The sequence below is a fragment of the Octopus bimaculoides genome, chromosome 23 (assembly GCF_001194135.2).
Source record: "Octopus bimaculoides isolate UCB-OBI-ISO-001 chromosome 23, ASM119413v2, whole genome shotgun sequence".
Taxonomy (NCBI): Eukaryota; Metazoa; Mollusca; class Cephalopoda; order Octopoda; family Octopodidae; genus Octopus; species Octopus bimaculoides.
Genome location: NC_069003.1, coordinates 37,025,552 through 37,025,803, shown reverse-complemented (window position 1 = coordinate 37,025,803; position 252 = coordinate 37,025,552).

Genomic DNA, 252 nt, shown 5'->3' with positions numbered 1-252 from the left:
ATGTGACGAACTAAACTGGAACTTATATAAACACACTTTCTCTGGCACATCTATAATAGTCTGTCACATACATTCACGCTCTCCCATTCAAATACTCATTCACACATATTCTCTCTCTCTCTCTCTCACACACGCACATATTCGTCCACTCGTCCTCTCTCTCTCTCTCTCTCACACACGCACATATTCGTCCACTCGTCCTCTCTCTCTCTCTCTCTTCTCCTACATACTCTTATCATTTCTATTTCTGTC